We start from the raw sequence: 19,709 nt of genomic DNA, 5'->3' as shown, positions 1-19,709 counted from the left end.
TTTTGGTCACCTTGAGGCTTCAAAAAGTAGTTATTCAACATGAGGCACATTCCAAATGACATTTTGAATCAATTTTTCTACAGTCCAGAAAATCAATTTTCTGATGAAAAAGGATGACCCGTGACCTGTCGAAATTTCTCCAGACGGTCAGAAATGGAAATGTTTTAATGTTTAATTTTTTGACTGCAAATGACTATTCCATGTAAATTATCACTTTTGGAACTAAAATAAGTGTGTTTAGAGTCACTTTAATGCCTGAAATTGTTCGAAATAGAAGCTTCTGAATAGGAGAAAAAGTCTGCAATAATGGCACTTTTGGTCACATTGAGGTTTCAAAAAGTAGTTATTCAACATGAGGCACATTCCAAATGACATTTTGAATCAATTTTTCTACAGTCCAGAAAATCAATTTTCTGATGAAAAAGGATGACCCGTGACCTGTCGAAATTTCTCCAGATGGTTAGAAATCGAAATTTTTATTGTTTAATTTTTTGACTGCAAATGACTATTCCATGTAAATTATCACTTTTGGAACAAAAACAAGTGTGTTTAGAGTCAGTTTAATGCCTGAAATTGGTCGAAAAAGAAGCTTCTGAGTAGGAGAAAATGTCCGTAAAAATGGCAATTTTGGTCACATTGAGGCTTCAAAAAGTAGTTATTCAACATGAGGCACATTCCAAATGACATTTTGAATCAATTTTTCTACAGTCCAGAAAATCAATTTTCTGATGAAAAAGGATGACCCGTGACCTGTCGAAATTTCTCTAGATGGTCAGAAATGGAAATGTTTTAATGTTTAATTTTTTGACTGCAAATGACTATTCCAAGTAAATTATCACTTTTGGAACAAAAACAAGTGTTTTTAGAGTCACTTTAATGCCTGAAAATGGTCGAAATAGAAGCTTCTGAAAAGGAGAAAAAGTCTGTAATAATGGCAATTTTGGTCACATTGAGGCTTTAAAAATTAGTTATTCAACATGAGGCACATTCCAAATGACATTTTGAATCAATTTTTCTACAGTCCAAAAAATCAATTTTCTGATGAAAAACGATGACCCGTGACCTGTCGAAATTTCTCCAGATGGTTAGAAATCGAAATTTTTATTGTTTAATTTTTTGACTGCAAATGACTATTCCATGTAAATTATCACTTTTGGAACAAAAACAAGTGTGTTTAGAGTCAGTTTAATGCCTGAAATTGGTCGAAAAAGAAGCTTCTGAGTAGGAGAAAATGTCTGTAAAAATGGCAATTTTGGTCACCTTGAGGCTTCAAAAAGTAGTTATTCAACATGAGGCACATTCCAAATGACATTTTGAATCAATTTTTCTACAGTCCAGAAAATCAATTTTCTGATGAAAAAGGATGACCCGTGACCTGTCGAAATTTCTCCAGACGGTCAGAAATGGAAATGTTTTAATGTTTAATTTTTTGACTGCAAATGACTATTCCATGTAAATTATCACTTTTGGAACTAAAATAAGTGTGTTTAGAGTCACTTTAATGCCTGAAATTGTTCGAAATAGAAGCTTCTGAATAGGAGAAAAAGTCTGCAATAATGGCACTTTTGGTCACATTGAGGTTTCAAAAAGTAGTTATTCAACATGAGGCACAATCCAAATGACATTTTAAATCAATTTTTTTACAGTCCAAAAAATCAATTTTCTGATGAAAAACGATGACCCGTGACCTGTCGAAATTTCTCCAGATGGTCAGAAATCGAAATTTTTATTGTTTAATTTTTGGACTGCAAATGACTATTCCATGTAAATTATCACTTTTGGAACAAAAATAAGTGTGTTTAGACTCACTTTAATGCCTGAAATTGTTCGAAATAGAAGCTTCTGAATAGGAGAAAAAGTCTGCAAAAATGGCACTTTTGGTCACATTGAGGTTTCAAAAAGTAGTTATTCAACATGAGGCACAATCCAAATGACATTTTAAATCAATTTTTTTACAGTCCAAAAAATCAATTTTCTGATGAAAAACGATGACCCGTGACCTGCCGAAATTTCTCCAGATGGTCAGAAATCGAAATTTTTATTGTTTAATTTTTGGACTGCAAATGACTATTCCATGTAAATTATCACTTTTGGAACAAAAATACGTGTGTTTAGACTCACTTTAATGCCTGAAATTAGTCGAAATAGAAGCTTCTGAATAGGAGAAAAAGTCTGCAATAATGGCAATTTTGGTCACATTGAGGTTTCAAAAAGTAGTTATTCAACATGAGGCACATTCCAAATGACATTTTGAATCAATTTTTCTACAGTCCAAAAAATCAATTTTCTGATGAAAAACGATGACCCGTGACCTGTCGAAATTTCTCCAGATGGTCAGAAATCGAAATTTTTATTGTTTCATTTTTTGACTGCAAATGACTATTCCATGTAAATTATCACTTTTGGAACAAAAACAAGTGTGTTTAGAGTCAGTTTAATGCCTGAAATTGGTCGAAAAAGAAGCTTCTGAGTAGGAGAAAATGTCCATAAAAATGGCAATTTTGGTCACATTGAGGCTTCAAAAAGTAGTTATTCAACATGAGGCACATTCCAAATGACATTTTGAATCAATTTTTCTACAGTCCAGAAAATCAATTTTCTGATGAAAAAGGATGACCCGTGACCTGTCGAAATTTCTCCAGATGGTCAGAAATGGAAATGTTTATTGTTTCATTTTTTGACTGCAAATGACTATTCCATGTAAATTATCACTTTTGAAACAAAAACAAGTGTGTTTAGAGTCAGTTTAATGCCTGAAATTGGTCGAAAAAGAAGCTTCTGAGTAGGAGAAAATGTCCATAAAAATGGCAATTTTGGTCACATTGAGGCTTCAAAAAGTAGTTATTCAACATGAGGCACATTCCAAATGACATTTTGAATCAATTTTTCTACAGTCCAGAAAATCAATTTTCTGATGAAAAAGGATGACCCGTGACCTGTCGAAATTTCTCCAGATGGTCAGAAATCGAAATTTTTCTTGTTTAATTTTTTGACTGCAACTGACTATTCCATATAAATTATCACTTTTGGAACAAAAATAAGTGTGTTTAGAGTCACTTTAATGTCTGAAATTGGTCGAAATAGACGCTTCTGAATAGGAGAAAAAGTCTGTAATAATGGCAATTTTGGTCACATTGAGGCTTTAAAAAGTAGTTATTCAACATGAGGCACATTCCAAATGACATTTTGAATCAATTTTTCTACAGTCCAAAAAATCAATTTTCTGATGAAAAACGATGACCCGTGACCTGTCGAAATTTCTCCAGATGGTCAGAAATGGACATTTTTCAATGTTTAATTTTTGGACTTCAAATGACTATTCCATGTAAATTATCACTTTTGGAACAAAAATAAGTGTGTTTATAGTCACTTTAATGCCTGAAATTGGTCGAAATAGAAGCTTCTAAATAGGAGAAAAAGTCTGTAATAATGGCAATTTTGGTCACATTGAGGCTTTAAAAAGTAGTTATTCAACATGAGGCACATTCCAAATGACATTTTGAATCAATTTTTCCACAGTCCAAAAAATCTATTTTCTGATGAAAAACGATGACCTGTGACCTGTCGAAATTTCTCCGGATGGCCAGAAATGGAAATTTTTTAATGTTTAATTTTTTGACTGCAAATGACTATTTCATATAAATTATCACTTTTGGAACAAAAATAAGTGTGTTTAGAGTCACTTTAATGTCTGAAATTGGTCGAAATAGACGCTTCTGAATAGGAGAAAAAGTCTGTAATAATGGCAATTTTGGTAACATTGAGGCTTTAAAAAGTAGTTATTCAACATGGGGTACATTCCAAATGACATTTTGAATCAATTTTTCTACAGTCCAAAAAATCATCTTTCTGATGAAAAACGATGACCCGTCGTGACCTGTCGAAATGTCTCCAGATGGTCAGAAATGGAAATTTTTTAATGTTTAACTTTTTTGACTGCAAATGACTATTCCATGTAAATTATCACTTTTGGAACAAAAACAAGTGTGTTTAGAGTCACTTTATACCTGAAATTGGTCGAAATAGAAGCTTCTGAATAGGAGAAAAAGTCTGTAATAATGGCAATTTTGGTCACATTGAGGCTTTAAAAAGTAGTTATTCAACATGAGGCACATTCCAAATGACATTTTGAATCAATTTTTCTACAGTCCAAAAAATGAATTTTCTGATGAAAAACGATGACCCGTGACCTGTCGAAATTTCTCCAGATGGTCAGAAATGGAAATTTGTTAATGTTTAATTTTTTGCCTGCAATTGACTATTCCATGTAAATTATCACTTTTGGAACAAAAACAAGTGTGTTTAGACTCACTTTAATGCCTGAAATTAGTCGAAATAGAAGCTTCTGAATAGGAGAAAAAGTCTGCAATAATGGCAATTTTGGTCACATTGAGGTTTCAAAAAGTAGTTATTCAACATGATGCACAATCCAAATGACACTTTAAATCAATTTTTCTACAGTCCAGAAAATCAATTTTCTGATGAAAAAGGATGACCCGTGACCTGTCGAAATATCTCCAGATGGTCAGAAATGGAAATGTTTTAATGTTTAATTTTTTGACTGCAAATGACTATTCCATGTAAATTATCACTTTTGGAACAAAAATAAGTGTGTTTAGACTCACTTTAATGACTGAAATTGGTCGAAATAGAAGCTTCTGAATAGGAGAAAAAGCCTGCAATAATGGCAATTTTGGTCACATTGAGGTTTCAAAAAGTAGTTATTCAACATGAGGCACAATCCAAATGACATTTTGAACACATTTTTCTACAGTCCAAAAAATCAATTTTCTGATGAAAAACGATGACCCGTGACCTGTCGAAATTTCTCCAGATGGTCAGAAATCGAAATTTTTATTGTTTAATTTTTTGACTGCAAATGACTATTCCATGTAAATTATCACTTTTGGAACAAAAACAAGTGTGTTTAGAGTCAGTTTAATGCCTGAAATTGGTCGAAAAAGAAGCTTCTGAGTAGGAGAAAATGTCTGTAATAATGGCAATTTTGGTCACATTGAGGCTTTAAAAAGTAGTTATTCAACATGAGGCACATTCCAAATGACATTTTGAATCAATTTTTCTACAGTCCAAAAAAGGAATTTTCTGATGAAAAACGATGACCCGTGACCTGTCGAAATTTCTCCAGATGGTCAGAAATGGAAATTTGTTAATGTTTAATTTTTTGCCTGCAATTGACTATTCCATGTAAATTATCACTTTTGGAACAAAAACAAGTGTGTTTAGACTCACTTTAATGCCTGAAATTAGTCGAAATAGAAGCTTCTGAATAGGAGAAAAAGTCTGCAATAATGGCAATTTTGGTCACATTGAGGTTTCAAAAAGTAGTTATTCAACATGAGGCACAATCCAAATGACACTTTAAATCAATTTTTCTACAGTCCAGAAAATCAATTTTCTGATGAAAAAGGATGACCCGTGACCTGTCGAAATATCTCCAGATGGTCAGAAATGGAAATGTTTTAATGTTTAATTTTTTGACTGCAAATGACTATTCCATGTAAATTATCACTTTTGGAACAAAAATAAGTGTGTTTATAGTCACTTTAATGCCTGAAATTGGTCGAAATAGAAGCTTCTAAATAGGAGAAAAAGTCTGTAATAATGGCAATTTTGGTCACATTGAGGCTTTAAAAAGTAGTTATTCAACATGAGGCACATTCCAAATGACATTTTGAATCAATTTTTCTACAGTCCAAAAAATCTATTTTCTGATGAAAAACGATGACCTGTGACCTGTCGAAATTTCTCCAGATGGCCAGAAATGGAAATTTTTTAATGTTTAATTTTTTGACTGCAAATGACTATTTCATATAAATTATCACTTTTGGAACAAAAATAAGTGTGTTTAGAGTCACTTTAATGTCTGAAATTGGTCGAAATAGACGCTTCTGAATAGGAGAAAAAGTCTGTAATAATGGCAATTTTGGTAACATTGAGGCTTTAAAAAGTAGTTATTCAACATGGGGTACATTCCAAATGACATTTTGAATCAATTTTTCTACAGTCCAAAAAATCATCTTTCTGATGAAAAACGATGACCCGTCGTGACCTGTCGAAATGTCTCCAGATGGTCAGAAATGGAAATTTTTTAATGTTTAACTTTTTTGACTGCAAATGACTATTCCATGTAAATTATCACTTTTGGAACAAAAACAAGTGTGTTTAGAGTCACTTTATACCTGAAATTGGTCGAAATAGAAGCTTCTGAATAGGAGAAAAAGTCTGTAATAATGGCAATTTTGGTCACATTGAGGCTTTAAAAAGTAGTTATTCAACATGAGGCACATTCCAAATGACATTTTGAATCAATTTTTCTACAGTCCAAAAAAGGAATTTTCTGATGAAAAACGATGACCCGTGACCTGTCGAAATTTCTCCAGATGGTCAGAAATGGAAATTTGTTAATGTTTAATTTTTTGCCTGCAATTGACTATTCCATGTAAATTATCACTTTTGGAACAAAAACAAGTGTGTTTAGACTCACTTTAATGCCTGAAATTAGTCGAAATAGAAGCTTCTGAATAGGAGAAAAAGTCTGCAATAATGGCAATTTTGGTCACATTGAGGTTTCAAAAAGTAGTTATTCAACATGATGCACAATCCAAATGACACTTTAAATCAATTTTTCTACAGTCCAGAAAATCAATTTTCTGATGAAAAAGGATGACCCGTGACCTGTCGAAATATCTCCAGATGGTCAGAAATGGAAATGTTTTAATGTTTAATTTTTTGACTGCAAATGACTATTCCATGTAAATTATCACTTTTGGAACAAAAATAAGTGTGTTTAGACTCACTTTAATGACTGAAATTGGTCGAAATAGAAGCTTCTGAATAGGAGAAAAAGTCTGCAATAATGGCAATTTTGGTCACATTGAGGTTTCAAAAAGTAGTTATTCAACATGAGGCACAATCCAAATGACATTTTGAACACATTTTTCTACAGTCCAAAAAATCAATTTTCTGATGAAAAACGATGACCCGTGACCTGTCGAAATTTCTCCAGATGGTCAGAAATCGAAATTTTTATTGTTTAATTTTTTGACTGCAAATGACTATTCCATGTAAATTATCACTTTTGGAACAAAAACAAGTGTGTTTAGAGTCAGTTTAATGCCTGAAATTGGTCGAAAAAGAAGCTTCTGAGTAGGAGAAAATGTCTGTAAAAATTGCAATTTTGGTCACCTTGAGGCTTCAAAAAGCAGTTATTCAACATGAGGCACATTCCAAATGACATTTTGAATCAATTTTTCTACAGTCCAAAAAAGGAATTTTCTGATGAAAAACGATGACCCGTGACCTGTCGAAATTTCTCCAGATGGTCAGAAATCGAAATTTTTATTGTTTAATTTTTTGACTGCAAATGACTATTCCATGTAAATTATCACTTTTGGAACAAAAATAAGTGTGTTTAGACTCACTTTAATGCCTGAAATTGTTCGAAATAGAAGCTTCTGAATAGGAGAAAAAGTCTGCAATAATGGCACTTTTGGTCACATTGAGGTTTCAAAAAGTAGTTATTCAACATAAGGCACAATCCAAATGACATTTTAAATCAATTTTTTTACAGTCCAAAAAATCAATTTTCTGATGAAAAACGATGACCCGTGACCTGTCGAAATTTCTCCAGATGGTCAGAAATCGAAATTTTTATTGTTTAAGTTTTGGACTGCAAATGACTATTCCATGTAAATTATCACTTTTGGAACAAAAATAAGTGTGTTTAGACTCACTTTAATGCCTGAAATTAGTCGAAATAGAAGCTTCTGAATAGGAGAAAAAGTCTGCAATAATGGCAATTTTGGTCACATTGAGGTTTCAAAAAGTAGTTATTCAACATGAGGCACAATCCAAATGACATTTTGAATCAATTTTTCTATAGTCCAAAAAATCAATTTTCTGATGAAAAACGATGACCCGTGACCTGTCGAAATTTCTCCAGATGGTCAGAAATCGAAATTTTTATTGTTTAATTTTTGGACTGCAAATGACTATTCCATGTAAATTATCACTTTTGGAACAAAAATACGTGTGTTTAGACTCACTTTAATGCCTGAAATTAGTCGAAATAGAAGCTTCTGAATAGGAGAAAAAGTCTGCAATAATGGCAATTTTGGTCACATTGTGGTTTCAAAAAGTAGTTATTCAACATGAGGCACATTCCAAATGACATTTTGAATCAATTTTTCTACAGTCCAAAAAATCAATTTTCTGATGAAAAACGATGACCCGTGACCTGTCGAAATTTCTCCAGATGGTCAGAAATCGAAATTTTTATTGTTTAATTTTTTGACTGCAAATGACTATTCCATGTAAATTATCACTTTTGGAACAAAAACAAGTGTGCTTAGAGTCAGTTTAATGCCTGAAATTGGTCGAAAAAGAAGCTTCTGAGTAGGAGAAAATGTCCATAAAAATGGCAATTTTGGTCACATTGAGGCTTCAAAAAGTAGTTATTCAACATGAGGCATATTCCAAATGACATTTTGAATCAATTTTTCTACAGTCCAGAAAATCAATTTTCTGATGAAAAAGGATGACCCGTGACCTGTCGAAATTTCTCCAGATGGTCAGAAATGGAAATGTTTTAATGTTTAATTTTTTGACTGCAAATGACTATTCCATGTAAATTATCACTTTTGGAACAAAAACAAGTGTTTTTAGAGTCACTTTAATGCCTGAAATTGGTCGAAATAGAAGCTTCTGAATAGGAGAAAAAGTCTGTAATAATGGCAATTTTGGTCACATTGAGGCTTTAAAAAGTAGTTATTCAACATAAGGCACATTCCAAATGACATTTTGAATCAATTTTTCTACAGTCCAAAAAATCAATTTTCTGATGAAAAACGATGACCCGTGACCTGTCGAAATTTCTCCAGATGGTCAGAAATCAAAATTTTTCTTGTTTAATTTTTTGACTGCAAATGACTATTCCATATAAATTATCACTTTTGGAACAAAAATAAGTGTGTTTAGAGTCACTTTAATGTCTGAAATTGGTCGAAATAGACGCTTCTGAATAGGAGAAAAAGTCTGTAATAATGGCAATTTTGGTCACATTGAGGCTTTAAAAAGTAGTTATTCAACATGAGGCACATTCCAAATGACATTTTGAATCAATTTTTCTACAGTCCAAAAAATCAATTTTCTGATGAAAAACGATGACCCGTGACCTGTCGAAATTTCTCCAGATGGTCAGAAATGGACATTTTTCAATGTTTAATTTTTGGACTTCAAATGACTATTCCATGTAAATTATCACTTTTGGAACAAAAATAAGTGTGTTTATAGTCACTTTAATGCCTGAAATTGGTCGAAATAGAAGCTTCTAAATAGGAGAAAAAGTCTGTAATAATGGCAATTTTGGTCACATTGAGGCTTTAAAAAGTAGTTATTCAACATGAGGCACATTCCAAATGACATTTTGAATCAATTTTTCTACAGTCCAAAAAATCTATTTTCTGATGAAAAACGATGACCTGTGACCTGTCGAAATTTCTCCAGATGGCCAGAAATGGAAATTTTTTAATGTTTAATTTTTTGACTGCAAATGACTATTTCATATAAATTATCACTTTTGGAACAAAAATAAGTGTGTTTAGAGTCACTTTAATGTCTGAAATTGGTCGAAATAGACGCTTCTGAATAGGAGAAAAAGTCTGTAATAATGGCAATTTTGGTAACATTGAGGCTTTAAAAAGTAGTTATTCAACATGGGGTACATTCCAAATGACATTTTGAATCAATTTTTCTACAGTCCAAAAAATCATCTTTCTGATGAAAAACGATGACCCGTCGTGACCTGTCGAAATGTCTCCAGATGGTCAGAAATGGAAATTTTTTAATGTTTAACTTTTTTGACTGCAAATGACTATTCCATGTAAATTATCACTTTTGGAACAAAAACAAGTGTGTTTAGAGTCACTTTATACCTGAAATTGGTCGAAATAGAAGCTTCTGAATAGGAGAAAAAGTCTGTAATAATGGCAATTTTGGTCACATTGAGGCTTTAAAAAGTAGTTATTCAACATGAGGCACATTCCAAATGACATTTTGAATCAATTTTTCTACAGTCCAAAAAAGGAATTTTCTGATGAAAAACGATGACCCGTGACCTGTCGAAATTTCTCCAGATGGTCAGAAATGGAAATTTGTTAATGTTTAATTTTTTGCCTGCAATTGACTATTCCATGTAAATTATCACTTTTGGAACAAAAACAAGTGTTTTTAGACTCACTTTAATGCCTGAAATTAGTCGAAATAGAAGCTTCTGAATAGGAGAAAAAGTCTGCAATAATGGCAATTTTGGTCACATTGAGGTTTCAAAAAGTAGTTATTCAACATGAGGCACAATCCAAATGACACTTTAAATCAATTTTTCTACAGTCCAGAAAATCAATTTTCTGATGAAAAAGGATGACCCGTGACCTGTCGAAATATCTCCAGATGGTCAGAAATGGAAATGTTTTAATGTTTAATTTTTTGACTGCAAATGACTATTCCATGTAAATTATCACTTTTGGAACAAAAATAAGTGTGTTTAGACTCACTTTAATGACTGAAATTGGTCGAAATAGAAGCTTCTGAATAGGAGAAAAAGTCTGTAATAATGGCAATTTTGGTCACATTGAGGCTTTAAAAAGTAGTTATTCAACATGGGGCACATTCCAAATGACATTTTGAATCAATTTTTCTACAGTCCAAAAAATCAATTTTCTGATGAAAAACGATGACCCGTGACCTGTCGAAATTTCTCCAGATGGTCAGAAATCGAAATTTTTATTGTTTAATTTTTTGACTGCAAATGACTATTCCATGTAAATTATCACTTTTGGAACAAAAACAAGTGTGTTTAGAGTCAGTTTAATGCCTGAAATTGGTCGAAAAAGAAGCTTCTGAGTAGGAGAAAATGTCTGTAAAAATGGCAATTTTGGTCACCTTGAGGCTTCAAAAAGCAGTTATTCAACATGAGGCACATTCCAAATGACATTTTGAATCAATTTTTCTACAGTCCAAAAAAGGAATTTTCTGATGAAAAACGATGACCCGTGACCTGTCGAAATTTCTCCAGATGGTCAGAAATCGAAATTTTTATTGTTTAATTTTTTGACTGCAAATGACTATTCCATGTAAATTATCACTTTTGGAACAAAAACAAGTGTGTTTAGAGTCAGTTTAATGCCTGATATTGGTCGAAAAAGAAGCTTCTGAGTAGGAGAAAATGTCCGTAAAAATGGCAATTTTGGTCACATTGAGGCTTCAAAAAGTAGTTATTCAACATGAGGCACATTCCAAATGACATTTTGAATCAATTTTTCTACAGTCCAGAAAATCAATTTTCTGATGAAAAAGGATGACCCGTGACCTGTCGAAATTTCTCCAGATGGTGAGAAATCGAAATTTTTATTGTTTAATTTTTTGACTGCAAATGACTATTCCATGTAAATTATCACTTTTGGAACAAAAACAAGTGTGTTTAGAGTCAGTTTAATGCCTGAAATTGGTCGAAAAAGAAGCTTCTGAGTAGGAGAAAATGTCCGTAAAAATGGCAATTTTGGTCACATTGAGGCTTCAAAAAGTAGTTATTCAACATGAGGCACATTCCAAATGACATTTTGAATCAATTTTTCTACAGTCCAGAAAATCAATTTTCTGATGAAAAAGGATGACCCGTGACCTGTCGAAATTTCTCCAGATGGTCAGAAATGGAAATGTTTTAATGTTTAATTTTTTGACTGCAAATGACTATTCCATGTAAATTATCACTTTCGGAACAAAAACAAGTGTTTTTAGAGTCACTTTAATGCCTGAAATTGGTCGAAATAGAAGCTTCTGAATAGGAGAAAAAGTCTGCAATAATGGCAATTTTGGTCACATTGAGGTTTCAAAAAGTAGTTATTCAACATGAGGCACATTCCAAATGACATTTTGAATCAATTTTTCTACAGTCCAAAAAAGGAATTTTCTGATGAAAAACGATGACCCGTGACCTGTCTAAATTTCTCCAGATGGTCAGAAATGGAAATTTTTTAATGTTTAAGTTTTTTGACTGCAATTGACTATTCCATGTAAATTATCACTTTTGGAACAAAAACAAGTGTGTTTAGACTCACTTTAATGCCTGAAATTAGTCGAAATAGAAGCTTCTGAATAGGAGAAAAAGTCTGCAATAATGGCAATTTTGGTCACATTGAGGTTTCAAAAAGTAGTTATTCAACATGAGGCACAATCCAAATGACATTTTTCTACAGTCCAAAAAATCAATTTTCTGATGAAAAACGATGACCCGTGACCTGTCGAAATTTCTCCAGATGGTCAGAAATCGAAATTTTTATTGTTTAATTTTTTGACTGCAAATGACTATTCCATGTAAATTATCACTTTTGGAACAAAAACAAGTGTGTTTAGAGTCAGTTTAATGCCTGAAATTGGTCGAAAAAGAAGCTTCTGAGTAGGAGAAAATGTCCGTAAAAATGGCAATTTTGGTCACATTGAGGCTTCAAAAAGTAGTTATTCAACATGAGGCACATTCCAAATGACATTTTGAATCAATTTTTCTACAGTCCAGAAAATCAATTTTCTGATGAAAAAGGATGACCCGTGACCTGTCGAAATTTCTCCAGATGGTCAGAAATGGAAATGTTTTAATGTTTAATTTTTTGACTGCAAATGACTATTCCATGTAAATTATCACTTTTGGAACAAAAACAAGTGTTTTTAGAGTCACTTTAATGCCTGAAATTGGTCGAAATAGAAGCTTCTGAATAGGAGAAAAAGTCTGCAATAATGGCAATTTTGGTCACATTGAGGTTTCAAAAAGTAGTTATTCAACATGAGGCACAATCCAAATTACATTTTGAATCAATTTTTCTACAGTCCAAAAAATCAATTTTCTGATGAAAAACGATGACCCGTGACCTGTCGAAATTTCTCCAGATGGTCAGAAATCGAAATTTTTATTGTTTAATTTTTTGACTGCAAATGACTATACCATGTAAATTATCACTTTTGGAACAAAAACAAGTGTGTTTAGAGTCAGTTTATTGCCTGAAATTGGTCGAAAAAGAAGCTTCTGAGTAGGAGAAAATGTCCATAAAAATTGCAATTTTGGTCACATTGAGGCTTCAAAAAGTAGTTATTCAACATGAGGCACATTCCAAATGACATTTTGAATCAATTTTTCTACAGTCCAGAAAATCAATTTTCTGATGAAAAAGGATGACCCGTGACCTGTCGAAATTTCTCTAGATGGTCAGAAATGGAAATGTTTTAATGTTTAATTTTTTGACTGCAAATGACTATTCCATGTAAATTATCACTTTTGGAACAAAAACAAGTGTGTTTAGAGTCAGTTTAATGCCTGAAATTGGTCGAAAAAGAAGCTTCTGAGTAGGAGAAAATGTCTGTAAAAATGGCAATTTTGGTCACCTTGAAGCTTCAAAAAGTAGTTATTCAACATGAGGCACATTCCAAATGACATTTTGAATCAATTTTTCTACAGTCCAGAAAATCAATTTTCTGATGAAAAAGGATGACCCGTGACCTGTCGAAATTTCTCCAGACGGTCAGAAATGGAAATGTTTTAATGTTTAATTTTTTGACTGCAAATGACTATTCCATGTAAATTATCACTTTTGGAACTAAAATAAGTGTGTTTAGAGTCACTTTAATGCCTGAAATTGTTCGAAATAGAAGCTTCTGAATAGGAGAAAAAGTCTGCAATAATGGCACTTTTGGTCATATTGAGGTTTCAAAAAGTAGTTATTCAACATGAGGCACAATCCAAATTACATTTTGAATCAATTTTTCTACAGTCCAAAAAATCAATTTTCTGATGAAAAACGATGACCCGTGACCTGTCGAAATTTCTCCAGATGGTCAGAAATCGAAATTTTTATTGTTTAATTTTTTGACTGCAAATGACTATTCCATGTAAATTATCACTTTTGGAACAAAAACAAGTGTGTTTAGAGTCAGTTTAATGCCTGAAATTGGTCGAAAAAGAAGCTTCTGAGTAGGAGAAAATGTCCATAAAAATGGCAATTTTGGTCACATTGAGGCTTCAAAAAGTAGTTATTCAACATGAGGCACATTCCAAATGACATTTTGAATCAATTTTTCTACAGTCCAGAAAATCAATTTTCTGATGAAAAAGGATGACCCGTGACCTGTCGAAATTTCTCCAGATGGTCAGAAATGGAAATGTTTTAATGTTTAATTTTTTGACTGCAAATGACTATTCCATGTAAATTATCACTTTTGGAACAAAAACAAGTGTTTTTAGAGTCACTTTAATGCCTGAAATTGGTCGAAATAGAAGCTTCTGAATAGGAGAAAAAGTCTGTAATAATGGCAATTTTGGTCACATTGAGGCTTTAAAAATTAGTTATTCAACATGAGGCACATTCCAAATGACATTTTGAATCAATTTTTCTACAGTCCAAAAAATCAATTTTCTGATGAAAAACGATGACCCGTGACCTGTCGAAATTTCTCCAGATGGTCAGGAATCGAAATTTTTCTTGTTTAATTTTTTGACTGCAAATGACTATTCCATGTAAATTATCACTTTTGGAACAAAAACAAGTGTGTTTAGAGTCAGTTTAATGCCTGAAATTGGTCGAAAAAGAAGCTTCTGAGTAGGAGAAAATGTCTGTAAAAATGGCAATTTTGGTCACATTGAGGCTTCAAAAAGTAGTTATTCAACATGAGGCACATTCCAAATGACATTTTGAATCAATTTTTCTACAGTCCAGAAAATCAATTTTCTGATGAAAAAGGATGACCCGTGACCTGTCGAAATTTCTCCAGACGGTCAGAAATGGAAATGTTTTAATGTTTAATTTTTTGACTGCAAATGACTATTCCATGTAAATTATCACTTTTGGAACTAAAATAAGTGTGTTTAGAGTCACTTTAATGCCTGAAATTGTTCGAAATAGAAGCTTCTGAATAGGAGAAAAAGTCTGCAATAATGGCACTTTTGGTCACATTGACGTTTCAAAAAGTAGTTATTCAACATGAGGCACAATCCAAATGACATTTTAAATCAATTTTTTTACAGTCCAAAAAATCAATTTTCTGATGAAAAACGATGACCCGTGACCTGTCGAAATTTCTCCAGATGGTCAGAAATCGAAATTTTTATTGTTCAATTTTTGGACTGCAAATGACTATTCCATGTAAATTATCACTTTTGGAACAAAAATAAGTGTGTTTAGACTCACTTTAATGCCTGAAATTGTTCGAAATAGAAGCTTCTGAATAGGAGAAAAAGTCTGCAATATTGGCACTTTTGGTCACATTGAGGTTTCAAAAAGTAGTTATTCAACATGAGGCACAATCCAAATGACATTTTAAATCAATTTTTTTACAGTCCAAAAAATCAATTTTCTGATGAAAAACGATGACCCGTGACCTGTCGAAATTTCTCCAGATGGTCAGAAATCGAAATTTTTATTGTTTAATTTTTGGACTGCAAATGACTATTCCATGTAAATTATCACTTTTGGAACAAAAATAAGTGTGTTTAGACTCACTTTAATGCCTGAAATTAGTCGAAATAGAAGCTTCTGAATAGGAGAAAAAGTCTGCAATAATGGCAATTTTGGTCACATTGAGGTTTCAAAAAGTAGTTATTCAACATGAGGCACAATCCAAATGACATTTTGAATCAATTTTTCTATAGTCCAAAAAATCAATTTTCTGATGAAAAACGATGACCCGTGACCTGTCGAAATTTCTCCAGATGGTCAGAAATCGAAATTTTTATTGTTTAATTTTTGGACTGCAAATGACTATTCCATGTAAATTATCACTTTTGGAACAAAAATACGTGTGTTTAGACTCACTTTAATGCCTGAAATTAGTCGAAATAGAAGCTTCTGAATAGGAGAAAAAGTCTGCAATAATGGCAATTTTGGTCACATTGAGGTTTCAAAAAGTAGTTATTCAACATGAGGCACATTCCACATGACATTTTGAATCAATTTTTCTACAGTCCAAAAAATCAATTTTCTGATGAAAAACGATGACCCGTGACCTGTCGAAATTTCTCCAGATGGTCAGAAATCGAAATTTTTATTGTTTAATTTTTTGACTGCAAATGACTATTCCATGTAAATTATCACTTTTGGAACAAAAACAAGTGTGCTTAGAGTCAGTTTAATGCCTGAAATTGGTCGAAAAAGAAGCTTCTGAGTAGGAGAAAATGTCCATAAAAATGGCAATTTTGGTCACATTGAGGCTTCAAAAAGTAGTTATTCAACATGAGGCATATTCCAAATGACATTTTGAATCAATTTTTCTACAGTCCAGAAAATCAATTTTCTGATGAAAAAGGATGACCCGTGACCTGTCGAAATTTCTCCAGATGGTCAGAAATGGAAATGTTTTAATGTTTAATTTTTTGACTGCAAATGACTATTCCATGTAAATTATCACTTTTGGAACAAAAACAAGTGTTTTTAGAGTCACTTTAATGCCTGAAATTGGTCGAAATAGAAGCTTCTGAATAGGAGAAAAAGTCTGTAATAATGGCAATTTTGGTCACATTGAAGCTTTAAAAAGTAGTTATTCAACATGAGGCACATTCCAAATGACATTTTGAATCAATTTTTCTACAGTCCAAAAAATCAATTTTCTGATGAAAAACGATGACCCGTGACCTGTCGAAATTTCTCCAGATGGTCAGAAATCGAAATTTTTCTTGTTTAATTTTTTGACTGCAAATGACTATTCCATATAAATTATCACTTTTGGAACAAAAATAAGTGTGTTTAGAGTCACTTTAATGTCTGAAATTGGTCGAAATAGACGCTTCTGAATAGGAGAAAAAGTCTGTAATAATGGCAATTTTGGTCACATTGAGGCTTTAAAAAGTAGTTATTCAACATGAGGCACATTCCAAATGACATTTTGAATCATTTTTTCTACAGTCCAAAAAATCAATTTTCTGATGAAAAACGATGACCCGTGACCTGTCGAAATTTCTCCAGATGGTCAGAAATGGACATTTTTCAATGTTTAATTTTTGGACTTCAAATGACTATTCCATGTAAATTATCACTTTTGGAACAAAAATAAGTGTGTTTATAGTCACTTTAATGCCTGAAATTGGTCGAAATAGAAGCTTCTAAATAGGAGAAAAAGTCTGTAATAATGGCAATTTTGGTCACATTGAGGCTTTAAAAAGTAGTTATTCAACATGAGGCACATTCCAAATGACATTTTGAATCAATTTTTCTACAGTCCAAAAAATCTATTTTCTGATGAAAAACGATGACCTGTGACCTGTCGAAATTTCTCCAGATGGCCAGAAATGGAAATTTTTTAATGTTTAATTTTTTGACTGCAAATGACTATTTCATATAAATTATCACTTTTGGAACAAAAATAAGTGTGTTTAGAGTCACTTTAATGTCTGAAATTGGTTGAAATAGACGCTTCTGAATAGGAGAAAAAGTCTGTAATAATGGCAATTTTGGTAACATTGAGGCTTTAAAAAGTAGTTATTCAACATGGGGTACATTCCAAATGACATTTTGAATCAATTTTTCTACAGTCCAAAAAATCATCTTTCTGATGAAAAACGATGACCCGTCGTGACCTGTCGAAATGTCTCCAGATGGTCAGAAATGGAAATTTTTTAATGTTTAACTTTTTTGACTGCAAATGACTATTCCATGTAAATTATCACTTTTGGAACAAAAATACGTGTGTTTAGACTCACTTTAATGCCTGAAATTAGTCGAAATAGAAGCTTCTGAATAGGAGAAAAAGTCTGCAATAATGGCAATTTTGGTCACATTGAGGTTTCAAAAAGTAGTTATTCAACATGAGGCACATTCCACATGACATTTTGAATCAATTTTTCTACAGTCCAAAAAATCAATTTTCTGATGAAAAACGATGACCCGTGACCTGTCGAAATTTCTCCAGATGGTCAGAAATCGAAATTTTTATTGTTTAATTTTTTGACTGCAAATGACTATTCCATGTAAATTATCACTTTTGGAACAAAAACAAGTGTGCTTAGAGTCAGTTTAATGCCTGAAATTGGTCGAAAAAGAAGCTTCTGAGTAGGAGAAAATGTCCATAAAAATGGCAATTTTGGTCACATTGAGGCTTCAAAAAGTAGTTATTCAACATGAGGCATATTCCAAATGACATTTTGAATCAATTTTTCTACAGTCCAGAAAATCAATTTTCTGATGAAAAAGGATGACCCGTGACCTGTCGAAATTTCTCCAGATGGTCAGAAATGGAAATGTTTTAATGTTTAATTTTTTGACTGCAAATGACTATTCCATGTAAATTATCACTTTTGGAACAAAAACAAGTGTTTTTAGAGTCACTTTAATGCCTGAAATTGGTCGAAATAGAAGCTTCTGAATAGGAGAAAAAGTCTGTAATAATGGCAATTTTGGTCACATTGAAGCTTTAAAAAGTAGTTATTCAACATGAGGCACATTCCAAATGACATTTTGAATCAATTTTTCTACAGTCCAAAAAATCAATTTTCTGATGAAAAACGATGACCCGTGACCTGTCGAAATTTCTCCAGATGGTCAGAAATCGAAATTTTTCTTGTTTAATTTTTTGACTGCAAATGACTATTCCATATAAATTATCACTTTTGGAACAAAAATAAGTGTGTTTAGAGTCACTTTAATGTCTGAAATTGGTCGAAATAGACGCTTCTGAATAGGAGAAAAAGTCTGTAATAATGGCAATTTTGGTCACATTGAGGCTTTAAAAAGTAGTTATTCAACATGAGGCACATTCCAAATGACATTTTGAATCATTTTTTCTACAGTCCAAAAAATCAATTTTCTGATGAAAAACGATGACCCGTGACCTGTCGAAATTTCTCCAGATGGTCAGAAATGGACATTTTTCAATGTTTAATTTTTGGACTTCAAATGACTATTCCATGTAAATTATCACTTTTGGAACAAAAATAAGTGTGTTTATAGTCACTTTAATGCCTGAAATTGGTCGAAATAGAAGCTTCTAAATAGGAGAAAAAGTCTGTAATAATGGCAATTTTGGTCACATTGAGGCTTTAAAAAGTAGTTATTCAACATGAGGCACATTCCAAATGACATTTTGAATCAATTTTTCTACAGTCCAAAAAATCTATTTTCTGATGAAAAACGATGACCTGTGACCTGTCGAAATTTCTCCAGATGGCCAGAAATGGAAATTTTTTAATGTTTAATTTTTTGACTGCAAATGACTATTTCATATAAATTATCACTTTTGGAACAAAAATAAGTGTGTTTAGAGTCACTTTAATGTCTGAAATTGGTTGAAATAGACGCTTCTGAATAGGAGAAAAAGTCTGTAATAATGGCAATTTTGGTAACATTGAGGCTTTAAAAAGTAGTTATTCAACATGGGGTACATTCCAAATGACATTTTGAATCAATTTTTCTACAGTCCAAAAAATCATCTTTCTGATGAAAAACGATGACCCGTCGTGACCTGTCGAAATGTCTCCAGATGGTCAGAAATGGAAATTTTTTAATGTTTAACTTTTTTGACTGCAAATGACTATTCCATGTAAATTATCACTTTTGGAACAAAAACAAGTGTGTTTAGAGTCACTTTATACCTGAAATTGGTCGAAATAGAAGCTTCTGAATAGGAGAAAAAGTCTGTAATAATGGCAATTTTGGTCACAT

This window comes from Triturus cristatus, chromosome 6, assembly GCF_964204655.1.
Source record: "Triturus cristatus chromosome 6, aTriCri1.1, whole genome shotgun sequence".
NCBI lineage: Eukaryota > Metazoa > Chordata > Amphibia > Caudata > Salamandridae > Triturus > Triturus cristatus.
This window is presented reverse-complemented; position numbering follows the sequence as displayed.